The sequence below is a fragment of the Hibiscus syriacus genome, unplaced genomic scaffold (assembly GCF_006381635.1).
Source record: "Hibiscus syriacus cultivar Baekdansim isolate YM2019G1 unplaced genomic scaffold, ASM638163v2 tig00002193_pilon, whole genome shotgun sequence".
Lineage (NCBI taxonomy): Eukaryota > Viridiplantae > Streptophyta > Magnoliopsida > Malvales > Malvaceae > Hibiscus > Hibiscus syriacus.
Genome location: NW_024061914.1, coordinates 1,597,497 through 1,607,675, shown reverse-complemented (window position 1 = coordinate 1,607,675; position 10,179 = coordinate 1,597,497). Strand labels below are relative to the sequence as shown.

The following is a 10,179-nucleotide window of genomic DNA, read 5'->3' as shown; positions in this document are numbered from 1 at the left end:
TATAAAATCTTAAAATTCATTAACACTTTTGTTATATCGAAATATCAAAATGTCTTCTCAACAATATCAAATTGATAGAGTACAGAAAGCCCATATTAGATCTACTTAAAAAGTTTGATGAAGTCACTTTTCATTACAAGCCCAGAAAGGAGAACCAGATGGAAGATGCTTTAGCTACCTTGGTAGCAACATTCAAAGAAGTGAAAGATAAGAAACCATGGTACCATGACATTCTGCAATACATCAAAAACCAAAGCTATCCAGAATAAGCTACTAAATATGACAAAAGAACAATCTAAAGAATGGCAAGAGGATATGTCTTTGATGGGGAAGTCTTATACAAGAAAAGTCATGATCGAGTCTTCTTAAGATGTGTAGATGCAGAAGAGGCAAAGATGATCTTAGAGGAAGTACATGACGGAGTATGTGGAACTCGTGCAAATGGGCATATGATGGCAAGACAAGTCATGAGATGCGGATACTTTTGGTCCACATTAGAGAGTGACTACATCAATTATGTCAGACGATGCCACAAATGTCAAATCTACGGAGATAAAATAAATGTCCCGCCTAGTCCTCTTCATGTGGTGACGGCTCCATGGCCTTTTTCTATAGGGGCATCGGAAAACTCCATCCAAAAGCTTCAAATGGTCATTGATTTATCCTTGTTGGAATCAATTACTTTACCAAATGGGTGGAAGTTGCATTATATGCTAGTGTCAATCAGTCCACTATTTGTAAATTCTTGAAAAAGGAGATCATATATCGATATGGTTTACCAGAAAGGATCACTACTGATAATACAACTAATTTAAACAACATGATGATGTATGTTGCATGTGAACAATTCAACATAGAGCATCACAACTCTACTACTTATCGACCAAAGATGAATAGAGCGGTTGAGGCAGCAAACAAAAATATCAAGAAAATGGTGGATAAAATTACAGAGATGTACAAAGACTGACGTGAAAAGTTCCTTTCGCTTTGTTTGCCTATCAAACTTTGGTGCAAACTTCGACTGGGGCAACTCTCTTTTCATTAGCTTATGAGACAGAAGTTGTGTTGCACATAGAGGTTCTTGCACAATGCTCGAGAAATGGCACAGATACTGGTTTGAAATACACTAAAAGGAAGACAAGACATTTATTAAAGATCAAAATCAACATAAGAAAATCAAGCTTCCTCCTAAAACAAAAATCCCAAAGAAGATATCAAATCAAAACCCGTTGAGAACCAAAAAATCAAGAACCAATGATCAGAAAATCAAGATTGGCAAGAATCAAGGAACGTAAGAAAAATCAAGACTGACAGCAAGAGATTGAGATTTCTCTCTAAAGTCCTAAAATAACATATTTTGCATATGAATTTTAGGCATACATAAGAACATTACATCAATAGCATCGCACGCATGCATAATTTTGCAGATTTTTTGTCAGGGTCAATTTCAACTTCGCAATGAAAGATATTGAACTCGAAGAACATTCAAGTTGGATTTCAACTTCACAACGAATGATATCCAGCTCAGAAGAACATTCAACTTGGACTCGACTTCACGACGAAGAAGTCACCCACGATTTCAACTTCACGACAAAGGATATCGTGCCTAAGATATTTGAGATATATACTCAACTTCACGGCAAATGAGTCATCTACAACATAGTTCAACTCAATGACGAAGAACTATTTCTCAATTAAGGTCGTCTAGTCAAATTTCAACTTCACGATGAAGGATATTGGACTAAGACCAAAAATCAACCACAATATTACCACCTAACCCAGACATCGAGTTAGATTTCAACTTCACAACGAATGATATCATGCTCGAAAACCCTTGACTCGACTTCACAAAGAAGGGTCAACCACGATTTCAACTTCATGACAAAGGATATCATGTTCAAAGTCATCCAAGATCGACTCAACTTCACGACGAATGAGTCATCCATAATTCAGCTCAACAATATGGAGTCTTTTCTTGTCAGAGTGTTTGAGTCAAATTTCAACTCCGCAACGGAGGATATTCGATAAGAGAGTCGACTAGAACATTAAGTTAGATTTTAATTGCAATAAAAGATATCAGATTCACAGGAGCAATTTTGTTCCTGGAATTCATTCCTACCGAGCGAAAATTTGTGTCCTTTTATATTTGCCTAATTTCTTGTTACACGGTAGATGGGCAAAGAGGGGCAGTTGTAGACACTCATTTTCGTCCGAGACTTTATGAATTTTTATATTTATATTATATAGAATATTTGAAAATATATAATATATAGTTTTGTCAAAAAAATAATGTATGGTTTTTGAAAATATATAGTATAGTTTTTAAAAACATATATATAGTTTTGAAAACATATAATATATATAGTTTTTGAAAAACATATGTAATATATATAGTTTTTTTAAACATATTATATGATTTTGAAAATATAATATATTATATAGTTTTTTAATATATATATATTAAGTTTATTATTATTATTATTATTATTATTATTTATTTTCTTTTTATTTTTTTATTTTCAGGTTCAAATGGTCCAGTAAAAGTTCAGAGGTCTGGGTTTAGAAACGAAGTCCAACCGAACCATGTCAGCCTGACCTAATAAAGCAGGCCCGGTTGGGAGGAGAGGGTCTGACCCAGCCCAAGTAAAATTAGGGTTACAACCATTAACAGTAGCACCACACGGAGGAACTGAGCTAATGGTAGCAACGCGGGTGGAGGTCACGCACCGCATGGTTCGAAAACTGGTCGATATTTTCGATCGAAAAGTCATAAGATCATGGTAACAACTAGCACGAATGGCACTCGGTCGGATGTCCAGCGAAGAAATTGGATGAAATCCCTCTCCTTTTAGAGCTACAAGGCCGGATTCGAGGCTATAAAAAGCCTCCGGTGAAGCCAAGCAAAACATACAACAACCATAGAGAAAAAATCGGGAAAAAAACAAGAAAACAAATGAGCAACAAGAAAAAAAAAGCAATATACCATCGAATCCACAAAAAATACCAGAAAAAAGATCAGCAATATTCAGCCAAAACCAGAAGCAACCAAACAGCAAAATAACCAAAACAAAATCGAGCAAAGCATTTTCGCAGGCCCCAAAAAACTAAAGAGCAACGTCGATCATGGCTCGGGAGGGAAACGATCACCAAAAGATGAAAAGGTTCGTCGAAAAATGTAAAGGAACGACCTTTTTTATATCTGCGTTATTTGAGGTTGGTTTTGGGTTTTGGATCTCAGGTGTTGCTTCCGGAGGTCGAGGGTAACATTTTAGGTGAGTTTGACCATGGTGGCTAGAGTGACGGTCGGTGGAGTTTCGAGCGGTAAAGAAATGGTCGGCCTATGGCATGTTGGGGGGAAGGGTTTAGAGGTTTTTATGAAGGGAGAGAGTTTTTTTTTTTTTTTTTGTGATTTAGGATAAAATTATTTTTTAAGATATTAGGGTTATTTATAGGGAGGGTCTTAGTGCAATTAGAAAATAGTTAAATTATTTCCATAGTCCCTGTTATTTTGATGCGTAATTCATTTTGGTCACCTGTTGTAAATTTGCCCTTAAATTTTGAATTAATTCAATTTAATCCTTTTATATTTTTTAACCCCCTAACTTCTTTTTTTCTTGGAACTTTTAATTAATATCAATTTAATCGTTGGTTTTTAGTTCTTTTCAATTTAATCCTTTTAATTTAAAATTTTCTTTTTATTCTTTTATTTATTTACTTTTTTTATTGTTTAATATTAATTTGGTTTATTTTTTAGGACAATTTTAAATCTCTCAAAGGTAAGTAATTCGGATCGAACTTTTAAACTTTAATTTGACTTTTAAATTTAGCAATTAAGATAACCGAGAAATCAAATTGGTACTGAAAGGGCAGTACAAGGGTGTTAATCTTTCACTGACTGTAATCGACTTCCGAATCCGACAAATCTCTAGTATATCGTAGATCAGATAAAAGGTAAGTTAAGGCGTCCGATCAACCTAATTTAAAATGATCGGTAACGTCTACAACACACATTAATTCAAGTCTAAACTCGACTCCAGACCCACCGAAGGACGGTTACGACATATGAAAACTTTAATTCCCCCTCTTCAAAATAATAATAATAATAATTTTTTGGCAAATCACGATACGTGCCTGTTATATTTTACGTGCCTGTTATATTTTACGAATTAGGGCGCTGAAAGCAAGATGAGATTGTGCGAATGCTAAATGCATCCTAAATTTAGGGCAAGTAATTAGTCAATTATAGTACTAGTTTCCCGCCATTTTGCTAAAAGTGAGAAAATGTTTCCCGCCCAACATCGGCGGTAAAAGTACGGATCTTATACTGCCCTTGCAATTCGCCATAGCGAGAGTGAAACAAAAAGGAAAGGAAAAAAACAAAATGAGTGGTCAAATTCGTAAGAAAATTGAAAGAAAATTGAGGATAAGAGGATATGGCTTGAAGATGGATGGTCTTGAGGAGATTCTTTTCTTCGTTAATCGCTTCCAAGATGCCGAAGATGAGGCTATCGATCTGCTCCTCGACCACCTCGATCACCAGTCCTGTACACACATATATTCGATTTCTGTATTTTGGGGTTTTTATTATTTAATTATTTTTTTCATACTCTTAGTAATTGGATTTTTAATTGTGAGCAGTGAAATCTTCCATAATCGACAAGGAGGCGGTGCACCCAGTAATCAGTCTTCTATTGGAAGCAGAAGCAGCTGAGGAGGAATCCCCTTCTTCCTCTTCTTCTTCTTGTCATTCTTCAATTCGCGTCGTTGATGCCTTTCTTGTCCCCAAATTTCGATACGACCCCATCAAGAAGCATTTCTTTCAGTATGTAAAATGCGCTTACTCGTCTTTGTTTTCATGTTGAAACTATTATTATTGGATCCAATCTTGAAGATTGCTTGATAATTGTAGACATACGGGTAGTCTACCCATCCATGGGGAGGCTTCTGCAAAAGCAGCTCTTTATAGAGATAGGTTCTTGTTGCTGTTCCAAAGGGTTTCTCGTGATCAGCATTTTATTAAACCCGCCTTTGATACTGATGTTGAAACCTCTCTTTGTTATCAGGTGTGCACTACTTTATAGTAATATGTATGTATGCATAGGTTCAGAGTCAGAAAATTTAGACTGTGGTGTTAGCATTTAGAAAATTATTACATAACACTCTTTTAAATTGTTGTCAATTTTATTTTTAATATTATTTTATATAAAATATATATAAAAAAAGTTCAAGGCACCCTTTCATATATGTGGCTCCGCCACCTATGTATGTAATGTGATGCAATGCGATGTTGTTCAATTTCATGTTTTATGTGGTCTAATCCAGAAATATTACTGGGGTTTTGAATTTGACAAGGAAACAATTTTGTTGGCAGCTATCAACAATACAATCTCTGGTTGGTCAAAGAGGAAGGAGATGGGTGATGGGTGTCATCTCTCAGTTGGAGGACGGTCATTTTTACTTGGAAGACCTCACTGCTTCTGTTGAAATAGACTTCTCCAAAGCAATATCCTTTGACATAGTTGATTATCATATTTGCTCATATCATATGTTAACTCTATTTCATTAATTTTTCTCCTGCTTCATAAAGTACTAATTGTGGAAAATGTCATTGCTTACTTCAAACAAAACTGAAAAAAAAGTTAGAAAATTATTGCATTCTTTGACAGCCGATACAAAATAACTACAGGATTTTTCACCGAAAACACCATAATTGTAGCAGAAGGTGAAATGCTTTCTGAGGGAATTTTTCAGGTTGGTGTTATCTTTTATTTTCCCTGCAGTTGCTATATTGTGTTTTCTTTTATGAGACCTCCAGGGAGATATGTATTGGTAGCAATGTAAATCTGCTTTTTGAAGCTCAGTGCATGCTTTGAAGTTTGAACAGCATTGCGACCCTAAGAAACTACATAATTGTTTAACGAACATTTGAATTATTTATTAAATGTGAGAAGCTTTTCTACAATGGTAATTAAGTAATCTTTCGTTGGTGTTTATAGGAATCCATTAACTGGACCCTATATCGTTTCAAGATTTGTATTGAAATTGCATTTTTTTCTGGCAGCACTAACTTTGCTTTGTGACGAAGGTAAATACATGTGGTTTTCCACCCTTAGAGAACAGAGATAAATCATTCAAAGTACTTGCTGGACATGACATCTTCGGCTGTGGTACACTAACAAAAGAGGATACAGTATCCTAATTATACCCTTTTTTCTGTTCAATAATTAGAAAAATGCCTTAACTTCTTTGAAGTTTCTTGTAGTGGTCTGTAAGTCCTATAAACTGATTGTAGTTTCCTATACCCCCTTAATAGCTCAGACTTGCAGATCTGGAAAAGAGAGCAGTAAATGACATGTTTGTCATACTATCTAACATTTGGCTGGACAATGAACAGGTAATTGATGGGCTCTAGTTATTTTGATGTGATCTATTGCTGAATAACTTAACGTAATATATAACATCTTGTTGGTAGAGAAGGTTATGGAAAAACTGGAGGCCATCCTTGATGGATTTGAGAATGTGGAAATCGTTCCTTCCTTATTTGTTTTCATGGGAGACTTCTGTTCTCGTCCATGTAATCTGTCCTTTCATTCCTTCTCAAGTCTCAGGTGAGGATTCTTGAAGTAGGTTAGTCTTGTTATTCTATATGTTCATCACTTCTGGGATGAAATGGTTGGAGAATAACTTTCTACTTCAATCTGCAGATTGCAATTTGGCAAATTAGGCCAAATGATAGAAGCTCGTCCCCGTCTGAAAGAGCAGAGCAAGTTTCTGTTTATTCCGGGTCCCAATGATCCAGGTATATTAAGTGTTTACCCCATAATAACTGTTTGTTTCTTGAAAGAGAAGCATCACTAAAATATTTGATATTTGCTTTTGATAATTTAGGTCCATCAATGGCTTTACCTCGGTGTGCTTTACCAAAATATCTTACTGAAGAGCTCCAGAAACATGTTCCAAATGCCATATTTTTAGTAACCCCTGCAGGTTAATCACGATAAGATAAATGTTTCGTGGAGAGCTTTTGAGTACAAACTTTGTTTTCAAAATCATTTTCTGTGATTTCAAAAGCCAGTTAACAGCAATAGGCTAGGGTGTTGATCTTTAATAGTTCACTTTCCCCCCTAAAATATGGAATGTCTTAACTTTCAAATGCTATTGTTGGTTTGATGCAGAGTAAAGTTCTACACTCAGGAAATTGTCTTTTTTCGTCAAGATCTACTCTATAGAATGCGTCGTTCTTGTTTGCTTCCCCCCTCTACTGAAGAAACAGATGATCCATTTGAACATGTAACCTTGACTCCGGAAACAGCTTTTAGTTATTCGAGACTTAATTTAATTGTTGTTATTGTTGTTATGAGATTGACTGCTTGGTTTTCTTGCAGCTTGTTGCCACTATAACCCATCAAAGTCATCTCTGCCCACTTCCTCTCTTTGTACAACCCATCATTTGGAATTATGACCATTGTCTCCATCTATATCCAACTCCACATACGGTAATGTTCTCATCCACCCACTTTTATTTCTTTTTGGTTGCTTTCAGGCATTAAAAAATGTTATATTGGAAAAAGGATGAAAAAGGGGAAAACAGAATATAACTAAATAACATATTAGTAGTTGAGGCATTTGTTAGCAGATGTTTCATGTCCAACCTAGGAACTACCCTAGATTGGCATCTATTAGCTTGCTAGATTGGACTTCCGTATTAATACGCATTTCACAGAATGTGTGGCTTATAATTGGATTCAATTGGAAGATCAGTTTCATCTCTGCCCTTGTGATTCATGTTTAGAGCAAAGATCTAATATTGTTCACTCCATGGCCTTTCTGTGCAGATCGTTCTAGGCGATAGAAGTGAGCAGAAGGCATTCAAATATACTGGAATTACTTGCTTTAATCCAGGTTCCTTCTCAGACGATAACACATTTGTTGCATATAGGCCTTGCAACCAGGAAGTTGAGTTTTCAGCCTTGTGAGTATCTAAAGTTTATGGCTTCCATATCCTTTAGCATGCTGGAACAAAGAAATACCATTATTTTCAGTTGTCAATTGACAAATTGTTATGATTAAATTATTATTGTGATAGCATTTGCAAATTAACCTGTCAACTTCTGCTGTGTTGTAAAGTATCTCACCAGTTTTGCCGGAACATTGTTACATTGTTATTTTTGCTTGCCAGAGTAGTAGAGAGTTTAATTTATTTGTTTATTAGGCAACCTTTGCATGCAATAGTTGTTCAGGTATCTTGCTGTATTTTATGTTGCTCGATTGCATAATTCTTAGAATTGAGAGAATTTTATAATCTTAAAACGAATTGTGGAATTCAAACAAAATCAAAGTTTTTAATCAAATAAAATTTAATGTGAAATTGAGATTTATTTCTTCCTTTATGATTAGATCTTTCCTCTGTACCAGTGTCTAGTCCTAATCATAGTTGCTTCATGCTTTTTGTGTTTCCCCAAATAACTTCAAGGAGATAGCTTTTGTAGCAACTAACCTTTTTTATCATTAAAAAATCAATTACCAAGAGACAATATTATTTGAATTATTGACTCGTACGAAATTTCAAACACAATACATCCATCCAATTTAATATCATGAGAAATTTTAAATGCCATATCCATCCAATTGATAATATCATAAAAGTGACTAAACTTAAAATTTATAAAACTATAGGGTCTAAAAGAATAATCAGGGGTCTCCCTTGTCTTTTTTCAGTAATCCAATAGATATTCTAGCTGCAGTTGTATAATGTGAAAAGTTTTAACTTAATAAAATCCCAATTTTTTTATTTTGATTATTATAATTTGCCTAAATTATGGTTACATCCAATTGTTGAAGAGAGATTACAGTAAATTAGCATAATTTATATGGTAAATGAAATGGATGTGGTGGGCAGGCAGGTATTTGATATGATATCAAACCATGTGAAAAGAATGGCAAGGAAAAGCTGATTTGAAGCTAAGAAATAATGTGACTGTAAAATGGAAGATTACATTGGCTCCTCTCCTTATTGGCCTTGAATTACGTACTAAACAGGCAAGCAAATTAAACACTAAATCACGTGTTGTATGTTGGTAATGCTCAATCCCACATAGTATTGGAAATAATATTGGGAATGGGTATTTATGATTTGGATTTCCCACTTCCTTGTTGAGTGAAAGAGAACAACGAGGACTCTCGCGCACCGCTGCCGTTGCCGTCCGTCTCGGCTGTTATAACAGTTGAATAATGGTGTAATGAACCTGGACTATTTCTGAGTCAGGTTCATTTAGACGTTCCAGCTGTTACAAAGAATGATTTTAATCTTGATTTTTTATATGGACGATTTTAACCCTATTTCTAGCCTATAAATAGAGAGCTGATTCAGCTTCTCAACTCACTCTCAACATTTCAGAATTCACTCTCCAAGTATTTTCTAGATATTCTCTATGTATGCTTTCTGATAAGAAGAGCAATACCATCAGCAGTCCACTCCGGTTTTGGGTGTACGGAATTCGGAGCGACCGTGTTAACCTCAGGGGACGGTCCGCCTACTGCATCGATTATACACATCAGGGCAAATTCGTTTCTAAGGTAGTGGTTATACCACGACACGGTTTACGAATCTGTTCCTTTTCAATTATTGTTTATCTTTCCTGTCAGTGCTAACGGTGTGATTTGCAGTCTATTTTACCAACAATTTAGAAACGAATTCTATATACTGCAATCATGTTAACACCTTTGAGTAAACTGATACCCGATCTTTCCAAGCTCGATGCACTTGATGGAAAGAATTATAGAAGGTAGTCCCAAAGAATCGTGATATTCTTCGAGCAACTTGATCTGACTACGTGATGCTCAATCCACCACCTACCATGCTGCCAACCCCAGCTGCTGGTAATGATGCGGATGCGGTTCTGAATGATGATGCCTTAGCAACTGCTACCGCCGCTCTCGCTACCTACGAGAAATATGAGAAAGACAACAAAATGGTGCAAGGACATCTGCTCGGTCACATGTCAAATAAACTGTTTGATATGTTTCTTAGAGAAATGAGTGCCAAGGCAATATGGGACACTCTCAAGAAAAAATATGGTGCGGACGATGCGGGCATCAAGAAGTACGTTGTCGGCAAATGGCTCAAATTCTAGATGACAGACGACAAGTCGATAATAGATCAAGTCCATGACTATGAGA

General features: G+C 35.6%; 1 pseudogene; it reads left to right on the top strand.

The window, feature by feature from the left end:
• Window positions 1–4,339: 4,339 nt before the first annotated feature.
• Window positions 4,340–8,233, top strand: LOC120138157 (annotated as a pseudogene).
• Window positions 8,234–10,179: the final 1,946 nt, after the last annotated feature.